Genomic DNA, 14,279 nt, shown 5'->3' on the forward strand with positions numbered 1-14,279 from the left:
TCCAGATGTAGGACTGAAAAACCACATTGATATAAGAAATTTAAGTATTATCTCTGACAAAGATAAACATTCTTTTCCCTCTTAACCAGCACACGTTTTATGAAATAAAAGTGAGGTAGCCTCTTGATTGTGTGGGTTTTTCTTCTCCCGTCACAGAATCCTATTGTTCAAGGAAGTGACCATTTCTGACAAGACATTGAAAAAACATTTGCACTACAGTGGTAGCATGCTCTAGCCAGAACACTCCTAAACATACCCCTTCTACCACCTCCTACTGACATGCTTCACACCTGGAAACAGGCTGAGTGACCCTGCTCCGAGGATATCCATAGCAGCCACTCTCAAGCACACCAAAAAAACAAGGTCTCAAGGGATGCTACAGAGTAGCCTCCACAGCATATTTACAGAGTTGGATGGGAGGTGACCATATTATTTTAAAAGAAATCTAGGGCATGCTGCCTCCTCCACCAGGTCAACAGGCCTGGCTGCTGGGCCCTGCTGCAGCTACAAAACCTGCCAGCTCTTAAGATCGGTGCAGTAGGGTTCTGGGGCCCTGACATGGGTGCTAGGTTTTACACATTTCCCCTGTGGGAATCTGAAGTTCATGAGCTAATCAGTTTAGTGAAACTGGCTGTAACAGGATCCCACTGGGATCATCTATGTCACTCAACCTGATCTCAAACATTTGGTTTTTCTACTTTAAATGCTTATAAATTACTGGATAATAAATTACTGCTTGTGGGAACAGTATTAGACTGGGTTTATACTCCTGATATCATCCCTAAGAATTCCTCCAGAGGCTTTATTCTGTTGAATTATCTTCTCACCTTTCAAGGATATCACCACCCTACTTCAGTGCAGCAGGATCTCTGCTGTGTTAGCTCCATTAGAAAAAAATGGGAATACATTTCTCTTAGCCCTCTCAGGTCTGCTATTTCTCACACTTTCAAGAAACTCCCGCCTCTCCAATACAAAAAACCTTTCTTTTTCTCTCTTATAAAATTAATCCCAAACCCAGGCTTGTATTTCACTATTTTAGTTTTGGGTAGCATGTTATATCACATTGTATTTATCCTTTCCATGAAACATTGCCCAAGTCAGAACCTGAGATGAGCTGATTTAAAATTGCTGGCATTAGTATTCAGTTATCAGTCACCACTGTCTGTTTCCCCATCTCATTAAGATAGAAACTGCACATGTATTCCAGCTGAATGTCAGCTTTTCTACCCTACATATTTCTATGTATTCTCTTTTCTAAACAAAGCATGTGAAAAGACGGGATCAGAACGGTAGTTTAAGAGTGATGTTGTAACTGTGATAGTCCAGAAATTATGCAAGACAGGAAAGGAGATCAGAATGATTTTCTAGGCTAAGGAAGGGAATAATAAACGTGGGGAACATGTGTTAAATTGACATCCATTGTTCATTAAATCATAAAAAGTTTCTTGAGCCCAGATTCAGTGGTGAGGAGAGCATGAGAGATTCCTGGAGAGTTGTGCCTAATTAACAGCTACTTTGTTCCCATACATATTCATGGTCCATTGACTGAAGGGAATTAATGCATGAGATGACAGCACCAGAAACAGCTGATGGCACTGGAAAACAGACTGAAGGCATAGATGGATAAGCATCGCCTCAGGTTGGACAAAGATCTTGAAACACAGCGCAACAACTTTACTGCTGAAATGACAAAGCTAATTAAAAAGCACCAAGCAGCCACAGTAAAGGAGCCCAAAGTGATGGCTAATGAAGAGAAGAAGCTTCAACAACACATTCAGGCTCAACAGAAGCAGGAATTGAACAGCTTCCTGGAATTGCAGAAGAGACAATATAACCTCCACAAAGAGCAGTTCAAAGAGGAGCTGAATGAGAACCAGAGCACCCTGAAGGAGAAGCATGAGTGGCTTTTCAAGCAGAAGAGAACATCCAGCATTTCCAGTCAGAGGAGGAGGCCAACCTACTGAACCACCAGCAGCAGTACCTGGAGCTGAAATGCCTCCACTTCAAGCAGATAATGCTCCTGGGGCACCACAACTGGAGCAAGACCTTGCTTGGGAGGAGCTGGACAAGATGCAGATGCTGCTGTGCCAACACAAATCCATGCAGAATCTGGAGTTCCACCACCTCAGCACCACCCAGAAAATGCACTGCAAGCTAATCTACCTGCAGCACTAGACTGAGCTCACCAACCAGCTGGAGTACAACAGGCAGCATGAGAGGGAACTACAGTACAAGCATGTCATGAAGGTCAGCCCAAGAGCCTGAAGTCCAAAGAGCTATAGATCAAGAAGCAGTTCCAGGACACATGCCAGATTCAGACATGGCAGTACAAAGCCTTGAGAAACTATCTGCTGGAGACCATGCCAAAGAGCAAGCACAAAGCAGTGCTGAAATGGCTCAAGGAGGAGCAGATGTGCAAGCTGGCCATCCTTGCCAAGCAGTACAATCACAGCATTAATGAAATGCTCTCAACACAAGCTCTGCATCTGGACAAGGCACAGGAAGCAGAGTGCCAGGTTTTGAAGATGCAGCTGCACATGAACTGAAGCTGCTGAACATGTATCAGAGTAAAATCAAGATGCAGGCTGAGGCCCAACATGACCAGGAGCTGTGTGAGCTTGAGCAGAGGGTGTCTCTTTGCAGGGCCCTCCTGGAGCAGAAACTTGGGAAGGAGATGCTGGTGCTGCAGGAGTGCACAAAGCAGATATGGAGCCTGCTGGAGCAGCAAGCCCATGAGATCAAAGCCTTTGACTTGGAGAGCATATGGGAAGGTTTTAGTAACATGGTTCTTTCTAACCTCTCCCCCAAGGTGTTAAGCCACAACTACCTGGCTGGTCCCACAATCCAACAGGGGGTGCAGGACCTCATTGGGGTCATCCTATGGGTGGCCCACCACAAGGTTGGGGCCATCCAACACAAGGTGGACCCAGCCATGGGGTTACCCCTTGGGGCCCATGCAAGAGGTCTCTTGAGGTAGTGTGATAGGGGTCCACAACAGCCTCCAGGCTCTGAGGCAGACAGTCTCCAGGGGATGGACCGAGCAGGGCATGAGCAGGAGTACAAGTGTTACTTCACAAATATCCAGTGGTTCACACATGACTGGTCACAGGATGAACATAAGCCACCAATGTGATGCTGCAGCCAGCAAAGCAAACAAAACCCTGCCTTGCATCTCAAGCAAGACCCAAGAAGTCATCCTCCCACTTTATTCAGCCTTGGTGAGGCCACAGCTGAAGTACAGCATCCAGTTCTGGGCTCCACACTTTAGAACGGATGTGGAGAAGCTTGAGCGAGTCCAGAGGAGAGCCACGCACATGATTAGAGGTCAAGAGAGGAGGCCTTATGAGGAGAGGCTGAGAGGCATGGGACTCTTCAGCCTGGAGAAGTGAAGGTTCAGGGGTAACTTGGTGGCAGCCTATGAGTATATAAGGGGTGTGCATCAGGAAATGGCAGAACATTTTTTCACCAGAGCACCATAGGAAAGGCAAGGTCTAGCAGTCACAAACTGCTGGAAGACCATTTTAGATTGGACAGAAGGAAAAACCGCTTTACCGTCTGAGTCTCCAGAGTGGAATAGGCTCTCCCCAGAAGTGGTGCAAGCTCCTACTCTGGCTATGTTCAAGAAACACCTGGATGACTTCCTGCCCTTTGGGTAGGGGGCTGGACCTAATGATCTTGCGAGGTCTCTTTCAGCCCTAGCACCTATCAAATCTGTTAATGTATCTTTGCCACCTTGCAGGAAATTTCTGCTTCACCTTGCCATGCCAAAGTATTACTCTTGTTTAACCAGTTGAGCTCTATACTTTCTCTCCTTTTTTATAATGAAGTCTTTATACACAAACTTGTAGCATTTCATTTTTTAAACCAGAGTGTAAACTTCAGTCATAAAAAGGGAAAAGGAAAATAGAAAGCAGACAAAAGCAACAGAGAACAACCATTGATTCACTGAAGTTACAGACATCTTTTCACAATCCTTATGCAGACAGAACAAAGTACAAAGTTCTATTTCCTTATAAATAGAAAGTGTTTTGCATATTTGAGATAAATGTTTGCATAAAAATTAAAATATTTTTACATTTTACATTTAAGGCCAATCTAAGACTAACAAAATCCACAGGGGACTAGTCTAATGTAGAACAAAACAATGCACTGGGGGGAAAAATACAAGCTTTTCTCCAGGGGTGTAGGTTATAGCCATGTTGGTCTAAGGACATAGGCAGACAAGGTTCTTTGGGTGAATTTGATATTTTTTATTAGACCAACTTAAATAGTTGGGGGAAAAATTTTTAGCAAGCTTTCAGGTTTAAAAACCCTTTGTTGTTTTTTCCCATGCTTCTTCGAACTTCAGCAATGGTGAAATTTGCTTCTTCCTCATGATCTTATCATCAAATCATAAGATGCTGCAGTTTCATCACATCTACTTACTGAACAGAATATTGTAGAGCAACATACTGTTTTATCCATCTTAATTTTCAGCCATCATGAGTGACCATCTAGGTCTCTCAATGCTTCACATTACTAAATTCAAAATATGTAATTTACAATCTTCTTCTTGTCCTATCTCCAGTCCCCCCTTCCTATAAGTTCTGCTACCAATATTCTGCACAGGCCACTGCTTCTGGTGCTCATGTTGCCAAATCTTGTGGAGTGCATTGTGGAGCTATAGGGCATCACAGGAGATGATCCATGGTTTGTTCCTCCTAGTAAACACATTGGTCAGCTGCATAGAGGCACCAGGATTTCATGAGAAAGTTGCATCAGTTGTGACCCACTCTCAATCTGTTTGGGCTCCGCCATGTGTGGTATTTGTAACTGGAACTGGATGCTAAATCTTCACTAGGAGTAATTCCTCACTTCCTCCATTGAACAGCTTTGTCACCTAGTTTCTCCCATTCTTTTTGCCAGAGGGTAGCTCTGGCTGATTCAGGTGATGTGGTCAATTATACAGTAGAGGACAAAAAGCTATATTTCTCAGTGAGAGACAACAGAGCGTTTGTTGATGTCCATATAACAGATGGCAATCGTCCGACTCTTTCACCTGTCAGTCAGTGTCACCAGCTACTTTCCTCCTGATATAAAGGGGTGCTGTCCTAGTAGACTAGTTCTACATTAGATAGGTTCCTTGTATATTGTGTTAGTTTTAGATTGGGATTATAGGTAAAATGTAAAAATGTAAATTACAATATATGATTAAAATGTAATATAATAGATCAAAGACATAATTCTAGAGTCTTTTCAACTATTAAAAAAAAAATTATACCTTCACATCTGGGAGCAGGGGGAAAGAGATGATCTTGTTCATATCTGAAACACTAAGAAATAAGGTTTAACAGGATGAAACAATCTCATGCACTGGTACAGGCTGGGGACTGACTGGCTAAGCAGGAGCTCTGCAGAAAAGGACCTGGGGTTTACAGTGGACAATAAACTGAATAAGCCAACAGTGTGCCTTTGTTGCAAAGAAAGCTAATAGCATACTGGGCTGAACTAGTAGGAGTGTTCCCAGGAGATTGAGGGAAGTGATTACTCCCCTCTATTCAGCACTGATGAGGCCACATCTGGAATACTGTTTTGGGCCCCCCATTACAGAAAGGATGCAGACAAATTGGAGAATCCAGTGGAGGGAAACAAAAATGGTCAGGGCATATGACTTAAGAGGAAAGGCCAAGGGAGCTAGGCTTATTTAGTCTGGAGAAGAGAAGACTGAGGGAGGCTTTAACAAAAAAACTTCAACTACCTGAAGGGGGTTCCAAAGAAGATGGTGCTAGATTGTTCTCAGTGATGGCAAACAACAGAACAAGAAGCAATGGTCTCAAGTTGCAGAAAGGGAAGTTTAGGTTAGATATGAGGAAAAACTCTCTCCTAGGACAGTAGTAAAGCACTGGAACAGGTTACCAGAGAGGTGGTGGAATCGCCGTTCTTGGAGGGTTTCAAGACCTGGCTAGACAGAGTTTGGCTGGGATGATCTAATTGGGGATGGCCCTGCTTTGAGCAGGAGGTTGTTCTAGATGACCTCCTGAGGTCCCTTCCAACCCTAACTTCCTATAATTCTATGAAATCTAGGCTATGGCAGATAAGGGGGCAAGTCTTTGCCAGGAGACCTTCCTGAAAAAGATTCTACTAGCAGCAACTTCCCAGTTAGTTTGAGTGATCTAGTGTGGGGGACTGCCGATCACAGCTGTAACAGTATCACATGGGAAAGTGTCAGAGCCAGGTGCCTAGCCTGATTACACTGCTTTCATTTTCTGAATGATTTCAGCATGCAACCCAATGTTGAAAGCATTGTCTTAATGTAAAACCTTAGTGCACAGCATTATTACTTCTGCGAGACAGCTGAGTATGCAACACCTCCTTTCTTATAAGAACAGAGATATGAGTGAATATAACAATTGACTTGTTAAAATTAGAAATAGAAACCAAAGGGAAAACCCCTAAAAAAATAAGAAAAGCACAGCAGAAGGATTGACTCTGTGGGCCCTGCCACACATTTAAATTAAAGCTGGATAGAAACCAGCTATAAAAAAAACACTGTTACACATTTTCAAACACTGATTTTGTAGCTAGTTGGCTCTTTTCATAGCTGGATGGACATGCTTATGGGGTGATAATTGCTTTGCAGATATAGCCTGTCTAAATCTATGGCACAACTAACCAGTTAATTGTGTAACATATGTAATGTGTGGCCTGTAGGAGCCATAGCCATCAAGAGGAGCTACAGTGAGATGCCAAAGGTCACCTCAAGACTTCCTCCCTAACCAACTGTATGAGGGTAGAAGAATAGGAAAAAAAAAAAAGAGCAGGGAGGGAGAGAAGCCCCGAAACTGGGCAGATGAAGACAAGCATGCACTACCATTACAATCATTCATGTCAGAAAGACAGTTTATAGCTCCTTTTATCTAGCACACACACTACTTTCTGCTTGCCCTCCGTCCCTGTACAGGTCTCCAATGTGGCTGGGAGTAAGAGTATCATAAGAGGGGGACAGCAGTTCCCCATCCACAGCTCCAGTGCCCAAGGCAAGATCTAGATGACACACTTGAGGGTCTGGAACTTCTGGAACCACCCTTGAATCTGCTAAGTGGGAAGGGAGAAAAGCTCTGTCAGAGGAGTGAGTCAGGGAAGAGCCATCTAGAAAAGACAAGAGCGAGGGTGGTCCTCAGAGAAAAAAATGGGGGTGAGAAGAAAGTGACATCCACGGAGAAGGAAAAACACATTCTTGCCTGAGAGAAGCAGGGAGTAACCACTGGAGAAAAGGGTTACATGGTTTAAAGAGGAGGGTCACTCACATGATCGTGGGCAGCAGGGCAGGCCCTACGAGGAGAGGCTACGGGACCTGAACCTGTTCAGCCTCCACAAGACAAGGCTGAGGGGGGGATCTAGTAGCCTGTTACAAACTAGTCAGAGGGGACCAGCAGGCACTGGGGAAGTCCCTGTTCCCACAAGCACTACCAGGAGTGACCAGGAATAACGGTCACAAGCTGGCAGAGGGTGGATTTAGGCTAGATATCAGGAGGCGCTACTTCAAGGTGAAGGTGACTAGGATCTGGAACCAATTTCCAAGAGAAGTGGTGCTGGCTCCTACCCTGGGGGTCTTTAAGAGCAGGCTGGATGAACACCTTACTGGGGTTGTTTGACCCCAGTATTCTTTCCTGCCATGGCAGGGGGTCGGACTGGATGATCTGCTCAGGTCCTTTCCGACCCTAGAAACTATGAAAGAGAGCTAGAGAGTAGTAGAGCGAAAGATGGCATTCATACCACATAGGAAGTTACAATGGTTTTGTGACTAGCATGAAAGCAGTCTTCAAATCCTTGAAGGGCTGCTATAAAGAAAAGGGGAAGCACCTTTTCTCTCTTGCTGCAGAAAGGAGAATGCAGACTAATGGCTTGAAGTCACAGCAAAGTAAGTTTACACTGGATATCCAGAAAAAAATTGTCACTGTAAAAACAGAGAGGCAGTGGAATAGACTACCTAGGGAAGCTGTGGACTCCCCATCACTGTAGGCATTCAGAAAGAGGTTGGGCAGCAGCCAGGTGGGGATGATCAAGGCCTGTGCTATACCATGGGCATTTCCCATGCTTGTGGGCCTTCCTGGTCCACTCCCCCCCCAACACACACACTTTTTCTGCTATACGTGTTAGAGAGTTCTTAAGCCTTCCCAGAGGCATGGGGTGTTAGCTACAGCCAAGGTTGGGACTTTGACTGAAATGTGCCAGTATTCCTGTTGGGAGCAAAGCCAGAGGTTCCTGGCTAGAAGGCCTTGCCCCTCCGCTCAGAGGTTCCTGGCTACCATGGTTCCTCTTGCCCTTCCAGACTGATCCCCATATTTGGGGTCAGGAAGGAATCTTATCCCATGGTCAGATTTATATGGACTGCGGCAGGTTTTGCCTTCCTCTGTAGCAGAGGGCATGGCTCTCTACCTGCAATCTCTTGAGTGATACTGACAACATTGTATAGAAGCAGGACATTGGCTGCCATGGTTCCCCTGCTTTACCTGTGGCAAGTTAGGGTGTTAGGTCTATGTTGTGTCTGGGTTGACGGCAGTCTTATGTAGAGTTTAGATTATGTTTGAATGAAGTAATTTGGCTAAGGATGATCCTACCTCAGTCCAGGGGTTGGACTAATAATCTCTAGAGATCCCTTCTAGCCCTACTTCTCTATGACTCTATGGGCATTTTTACACATGTATGCACTGGAATGGCGTGAATGCATTTGTATAAATGGCAAACTGCACACCAGTACTGAGAAAATGGTGCCAGCACACTTTTGAACTAAAACACATAGATGTTTTAGTTCAAAAGCACACCACCAACATTTTCTGCACACTGATACACATTTTGCCATTTATACAAATGCATGTGACACAGTGCCAGGTGTGTCAGCTAGTGTGCGCCACAGACTCAATTAACTGAGTCTGCTCTGATGCACCGGATTTCCAGCGTGCCAGAGCAGACAAAGGTACATTACCTCCCTGTCCCCTTAAAGATGAAAATATACTAAGTACTAACAATAGAAGGTGACAATTTGTTAATCACTTGGTGAACAGTTGTGAGCACTAATCCCAGAAGAAACACAATTTACTCTACCATCACACTGTACAAAATGCAAGATTTTATACTCTACAGCATTTGTGTCCATAAGAATGGTCAAGCATCCACAGGGTAGCTTTACTTGAACTTCTTTCTATCTATGGTCAGACTTTTGGTCTTAAATGTTTTTGTTTGCTAGACTTCCAAGATGATGCTGAAGAAGTACTTTGGAGTTGAATTTTGAGATGCACATTAAATCAATTCAAGTCTGATATACATTTACTATACCAAACAGTTTACACCAAGAGACAGGTACATGAACATTTGGAAAGGAAGCCTGTGTTAGGGCACTATGTGAGCTCACCCAGCTACTACCCAGATGGCCAGTAATTAAAATTATTACATATAAAAGTATTCTCAGCCCTCCCGGGGAGGAGAAGGCAGGCCAAGGCTAACTGATTTGGTTCTTTCACATGCTTTTTCACTGTCGCATCCCAGAACACTTTGCTGAAGGGCAGACATTTCAAATCTTTCAAATGGCTTCTCTCCCTAAGCCACCAGCCTGCAAAACCACCAGGGCTCTGCCCCAGAGCATCAGGATCAAAGCATTTCGCCCCGGGACCTTAGAGAGGGGCGCGCTCCTTGCCCCGCCGTGCCGGGGTGGGTGGTCTCAGCAGAGTTGAGGCGAGGGCGGTACGGGATGGTCCGGCCGCAGGCAGGGGCTGCACTGCACGCCCTCTGGCGGGCGGTCCCCGCTTCTCCGTGAGCCTCTCTAGGACCCCGTGCGGCTGCAGCCCCTACACAGCCCGGGGACCAGCAGGCCACCTGCTCGCCGGCCCTTCCGCCGGTGCCCTGAGCACACGGCAGGGCTGGCAAGCGCGCGAAGGAGCCGGGCTGCAAGCCCCCCCGGCCCGCCCTGCCCCGCACTTACCTGGGCGGTCGGGTCCGAGCTGGCGCCGCTGGAGCTGGAAGGTGCCTCAGCGCCGAGCGAGCTGCGGGTCACCCCCGCCCCGGCCCGCCCCGCCCCGGCAGAGCCAGCCCCGCCCCGCCCCGCCCGGGGCTCGCTCTCTGCTCCGGCAGCTGCCCCGTCGCCCGCTCGGAAGGAGGAAGCTGCGAGCCGCGGGCCCGCTGGGGTGAGGGCCGCACGCGCCGCCTGCAAAGAGGAGCAGGATGTGCTGTCCCCTGATATGCCCGGCACCCCTTGGAGGGCACCATGTTTCTGGGTCCATGAAGGCAGTTTTCCTGAAGCGTTCCCGGGGATCACTGTTCGTCCGGCGTGGTTCAGTACCCGCCGAGGTGTTGGGGCTTAAAGCCCACTTTATCGAAATGGTTGGCTCCTCCCTAGCTTGCTAGGGCTGAGGGCAGGTGAAACTCCGCGGCATCTGAACCCCAAGCCTCCAGGCTTGGGCCTGCCCGTAGGACAGCTGCCAAAAGACTTTGGAAATAGCTGAAGTCCCTGGCCGGGGTGGAGGATATTTGCTGGCTGTAGGGCCACTTACAGTTCTGGACTGGCTCACGGATTTGGACTTGATTTGGCTTGGAACATGAAACATTTCTTTTAAAAAAAAAAGAAAAAAAAAGCAGGCTCTGTGCTGCAAGCGCCACATCAGAAACTAAGCCTCAAATGCGAGCAGCTCCCAGCCAGTCTCTGAGTTTGGGGGTGACAGTGTCTGAGCTTCTCAGCCCCTTGTGGGCTAAGATCAAGTGTGGGAAGTATCTGAAGTTCTGAACTAAAGCATCTAGGATGAAGGATGCTTGCCTGGAGGCATCCAAAATAATCCCAAGACTTCCAGGCTTGGACCTGCATGTAGGATGCCTGCCAATGGATTCGGGAGTATCCAAAGCCCCAGGGTGAGCACCTGGGACAGAGGATGTTCCCTGGTTGTCGTGCCAGACACAGTGTTCACAACGACTGAGTTCTCCTCCTGCTCGATTGATAGTGGGTTTTGGAACGACTGAGTTCCGCTCAGTCGATGACTTGGAACTGATCTGACCTGAAACATGAAATATATTAATTAAAAAAAAAAAATCCTGAGTTTGGAGACAGTTAAAAAGCAGGGTCCAAGTCCCAAGTAGTCATTAGGCTGGGATCTGGTCTCCTGGGTCTTTTTGTGCCAGTAGCAACAGCTCTCTCTCCTCTGGCATCAGGGATCAACTCCCAAATCTATGAGCCAGTGTCTGGTACTATCACTCTGTCTCTGTTGGGTTTGTTCAGGACTCTGGCCCAGGCTGGGAGAAGTTGGAGAGAAAAAAGGGTAGGCTCTTCCTGTCTGCACCCAGGGTGGGCACTGTCTGGTGTTCTCCACTGTATATCCCTCCTTAGCATACTTGTTTTGAACCTGTGACCTCACCCCCATCTCTGTTTACTTGTTAGTTGTCCCCCAAAATCAATTAACGTATACCTAATAGCCTACCCTTAATAACAGGAAGGGTAACCATTGCTCCATATATATGTCAAATATGTCACCTTATGTGTCAAATAGGCCTGTCTGCACCCAGAGCCCCTCAGACAGCAGTCTGATATGGGACAGGTCTGAAACTCTCTACCCTGAAAGTGTCTCTGCAGCCAGTATTGAAATCAGCCTCTTCTCAGGACCAAGTGACTGCCAAGTGACTAGCCATTTTCACCTGCACAGACCATCTTGGGGAGAAGGTGACTGTAAAAGTCTCTTCAAGGAAAAGTACCTTGAATGTTTTGGAGGGTCTGTCTACACAGCTGGGGGAAGGAGGAAGTCATTCAAAGTGAGAAGCTTTGTTGTTACTGCTTCCTACAAACTGGCAAGCAGTAACAGCATCCAAACAAACAATTAGTTTTTACTTTGCTACCTGTTATTGTTTCTACGGGAGAGTGGGATTTCCTCCAAAGTATGTGCTCAGATGGTGGAGGAGTATCCTGCAGTCCTGATATAGCTGCTTCTAAGTCCTGTGGGTTGCAGGACTGTTCCTGCAGTGTGTGTTGGGGTCTGACAGAAGGTGCATCTGCATTCTGGGATCCAATTCCAACCATCCTGTGATTTTTCTCCCACCAAGATCTGGCTCTTTGCATGGCTAGTCAACCAGCTGATCAGCCAATATGGACAAAACAGGGCTCGGTACTGTAACTATTGGGCATATGTAGCAGCTTATGCAGGTAGGTTAATAAGTCACTACTAGATGACTGCAGCTGCGCAAGCCAACCAACACACTACTGGGCAGCTTTGGCTGTGGCTTTGACATCTATGGTTACATATTCCCCTAGCCAGGGTCAGCAACCTATGGCCCACAGATGGATCCAGCACAGAAAGAGACTAGATCTGGCCAACAACCAGTGGGGCAGCTGGGAGCTCTTGGAGGTTACATTCCAGTAGTCCCAGTCCCCTCATCAGCTGCCTCTCCTAGGAGATATTATTGCTATGGGGGGAAGGGTGCTGGCATATCCAGCAGCCAGAGGGTTAACATAGCCCCTCACTGCCTTTCTCATTGCTGTTGCTGATTGAGGCTGGTGACACGAATTAGTGAACTTGCCTATAGGACTGAGCATCAACAACTGCAGTGGGGTCATCCTGTCTGACCCCCCCCTGCCCAGCAGTAGTGTCTCTCATGCAGGGTGAAGTAGGGTAGAGGGGATGGCTGATAAAGAGACCAGGGCTATGTCTTTGTTGGCAGTGCTCTGGGCAGGGAGATTTGAGGCAGAGGGATTGCCTAGGAAGGGGAGATTGGTGTCACACAGCAATGACCAGGTTGCATGTGGCAGTCTGCTGTTGTTAAGAGGTTGCAAACCCCTGCCCTATGCTACCTGCAGTGGCTCCAGGAGGGAAACAGGACTGAGGACTTTAATGAAGAGAAGAAAGATGAGCCTGAGTAGCTGTTTCAAGAGGGATTTCTGCCATATCTTCACACTGTGCAGAGGTATTTCTGAAATAAGTTGGTAGGAGAGAGTTGTCCTGCAGGCCTGGGATGACTGTTTGTCATTTTTCTGCCTCTGTGGCAAGATGGTTTTCCTCAAAGTAAGATGTGGCCTCTCTCACAAGGCATCACCATGTAGCCCTGTCCCAGGCTAGTTTTTCTCAATTTGTGGTGTCAATGCCACACTACTTAATGTTTGCCTTGAGGGTGTCCGACACACTGGATGCACACCTCGCTAGGGTTATTTGACCCCAGCAGTCATTCCTGCCCAGAGCAGGGGAGCTGGACCCAATGATCTCACAAGGTCCCTTCCAGCCCTAAACTTATGTGAATCTGTGTGAATCTGTGACTGCAGGACTTCAGGCTGAAAGGTTATTTTCCTAGAAATCTACAGGAAAGAGCTGCAGTACCCACACACCAACAGAAGAGCTCGTTATCTATTCAGTAGCATGTAGCCATATTGCTGTCCGGAAACTAGCCTCTCCAGATTTCTGTGCAGTAGCTAACCGATATGATGTGGGCTGGTTGATTGTTAGAGTTGTTGTGATGGGGAAGTGATTGTGATTAAGATGTTACTATGCTTGTGGCACTTCCAGACATTTGATGACTTTGCTATTGCAACTAATACAATGAACACTGATGTTCACATTCTCCCTTTTGCTCTGGGAGACTCTATTTACTTCTTATTGGCAATAAGCATCACAGAAAAGACCAGTTTAACACCATCTAAGCAACTGTAGAAAGACAATGAAAAGAGCCTTTGGGTAGTCGAACTGGTAGCTTTCAAGCAATGCCTGCCTCAAGTTTTAACTGCATGCTGTCTGCAGACAGCAAAAATGGTTGCCTTTCATCAGTTGAGGCAGGGAGCCAAAGATATTCAGAAAACTTTGAACAGCCTGCTAGACAGGCCTTCCTATATGACAGTCACCAGGAGCAAATTATCCTGGCCACTTTGAGTACCTACTTTGAAGAAAGGGCCTAAGTTTTGAGGTATGTACTTTACTTAACATCTTTTGTAGCTTGTCATGGCTTGTGGGGTATAGTACAAACACAGTTCCTCAGCCTGTTGGGTCATGGGGTTGTTCTGTTTTTGCCTAGTGGTTTCTGTTTAACATGCTCTGCACCCCTGTGAAGTGACGTACTGCTGCTTCCAATAGGTGACAGAAGCAGCACAGTAATTCACTGGTTTCTTTGTAATAAAGAATGCATTGTGTGGATGCAGCTCTTTGTATGCCAGTACAACTTAGTTAAATGTCAAGTAAACCCTAGAGGGGAGACGGATCATTAAATGAGTTCTTTTATTAATCTTGAACATTGTAAGAGAAGAGAGAAGAAAGAGACCACACATCAAGATGTTTACATTTCTA

General features: G+C 46.6%; 1 protein-coding gene, 1 long non-coding RNA gene and 1 pseudogene across 3 annotated transcripts in view; 2 read left to right on the forward strand and 1 right to left on the reverse strand.

The window, feature by feature from the left end:
- Positions 1–10,109, reverse strand: part of TEC (tec protein tyrosine kinase) — an 88,589-nt gene extending 78,480 nt beyond the window's left edge. Inside the window, exon 1 of one of the 2 annotated variants that reach the window (XM_090035886.1) lies at positions 9,959–10,109. The gene's annotated coding sequence lies outside the window, so the exon portion shown is untranslated. The remainder of the gene's footprint in view (positions 1–9,958) is intronic. The other variant, XM_090035885.1, reaches the window with a different exon arrangement.
- LOC149870250 (serine/threonine-protein kinase TAO1-B pseudogene) lies at positions 1,563–2,977 on the forward strand (annotated as a pseudogene).
- Positions 10,110–12,809: 2,700 nt separating the features above from the next.
- Positions 12,810–14,279, forward strand: part of LOC149870251 (uncharacterized) — a 38,653-nt gene continuing 37,183 nt past the window's right edge. Inside the window, exon 1 of the long non-coding RNA XR_016440704.1 lies at positions 12,810–12,915. This is a non-coding gene — a long non-coding RNA (uncharacterized LOC149870251). The remainder of the gene's footprint in view (positions 12,916–14,279) is intronic.

Source organism: Crocodylus siamensis, chromosome 2 (genome assembly GCF_052110815.1).
Source record: "Crocodylus siamensis isolate JL-2025a chromosome 2, ASM5211081v1, whole genome shotgun sequence".
In the NCBI taxonomy this organism is placed as follows: domain Eukaryota; kingdom Metazoa; phylum Chordata; order Crocodylia; family Crocodylidae; genus Crocodylus; species Crocodylus siamensis.